The sequence below is a fragment of the Pteropus vampyrus genome, unplaced genomic scaffold (genome assembly GCF_000151845.1).
Source record: "Pteropus vampyrus isolate Shadow unplaced genomic scaffold, Pvam_2.0 Scaffold25439, whole genome shotgun sequence".
Taxonomy (NCBI): Eukaryota; Metazoa; Chordata; class Mammalia; order Chiroptera; family Pteropodidae; genus Pteropus; species Pteropus vampyrus.
In genome coordinates this window covers 1-1606 of record NW_011914220.1, presented here as the reverse complement: position 1 = coordinate 1606, position 1606 = coordinate 1, and the positions used below count along the sequence as shown (strand labels likewise).

Sequence of the window (1606 nt, the reverse complement as noted above, 5' to 3'; positions counted from 1 at the left end):
CAGATTGCAAGGACTTTGTCAGCTTACAATCCCTTATTTTTTACTTTTTACGCCTACAGCACCTGGTCTTCCTAGGTGGTCTCCCATCCAAGTACTAACTGGGCCCAACTCTGCTTAGCTTCCGAGATCAGACAGGATCAGGCTTGTTCAGGCGGCATGGCCGTGGGCTTGTTCAGGGCGGCATGGCCGTAGACTTGGAGAAGTCTTGTAATAATAACATATACAAATCTCGGGAGACCGAGGCACACCCCAGAGTTGTGCACAACTGAGGTACAGTCCTGCGTGGGGCCCACCTGCGCCCTCTGCACCAAAGTCCTGGTGTGGACCTGGAAATCTGTACTTTTCTATTATCAATTTTTTGTTAAAACATTTTTTATTTTGGAAAATTTCAAACATACGTAAAAGTTTAGAGCATGTAATGAATCTTCATATTATCATCTCCAACTTCAGTAATGAGTCGCATTCTGTGCCATTCTTTTCTTCTATCTTCCACAACATTTTTATGAGAGTATTTTAAAGCAAATCTCAGACTTCATGCCCTTTCTCCCATACATTTGAGTACATATCTAACTATACAAGAAATTTCTAAAAATACTGTTCTTATGCACAGAAATATACACTTTTGTAAATCTCCAGATGATTCTGTTAATCAGCTAGATTTCAAAATAGTTGTGCAGAAGAGAGGGCAGCCAGGGCAGGGGGAAGATGGATTACAAAGCCGAGGGAAGGTGCCAAGTTTGTGCGAGTATATGTAGGTGTTTTTCTAAGGGGAGTGGAGAGGCCTGTCTCTGAGCAGAGCAGTGGAATGACAAATCTACTTTCTGCTGTGGTCCCCCTGACCCCCCAACCCCTGCATCAGGAGAGGGGATCCATACTCATTCCTCCCACTTTGGGACATTGACTTCCTCCTCTCTCTATTAGTAGATTCCAGAGCATCAGAACCCTCTCGCCAGCCTAATTAATCTGCCCTTTTCCCAGGTTCCCCCGTCATTTCTCTGTAATTCAAGGCTACGGAAGCGGACTAAAAGACACTTACTGGGCTTCGTTAACCAATGCCACAATAAATAAATAAATTAAACAAACAAACAAACAAATAAATAATTTTTTTTTTTTTTCTTAAAACAAGAAGAGGACTAAAAGGGAACACACAGTCAGACTCAGCAGATCCAAATCAAACCTGAGATGTCTCTGGTCCTAATTAAGCACAACACAGGACTCCTAGCTCTCTAATCTCGTGACAGGTGGGTGGCAGTCACACACAAAAAGAAAGCTCAGATAAAGAAAGACATAGCCCAAGAAGAGATGTAGTCCAAGCTGTGGGTAGACCTTGCCTGAGGACCACACAGCCTTGGTTCTCATGGCCATCTCAGATAGCACTTTCTTTGAGCATTTATCCTTATTGCTTACTGTTCTCCTTGGTGATCTAGAATCTAATGAGCTTTATCCTATTTTGGTTTATCCTATGGCTGCAAATAAAATCATTTGCCTACTGGACTCTCCTTTAGATGCTGCTGTGTCTAGCCAAAGCCAGCCTCTTTCACATCCAGGCTGAATTCCATCCTTGTCCTGCTGCTCAGAGCCGGCTCAGGCTTCCTCATGCTCATCC

At 43.5% G+C, this 1606-nt stretch overlaps 1 pseudogene; it reads right to left on the bottom strand.

Annotated features, from left to right (window-relative positions):
- Positions 1–50: 50 nt before the first annotated feature.
- Positions 51–168, bottom strand: LOC111735392 (annotated as a pseudogene).
- Positions 169–1606: the final 1438 nt, after the last annotated feature.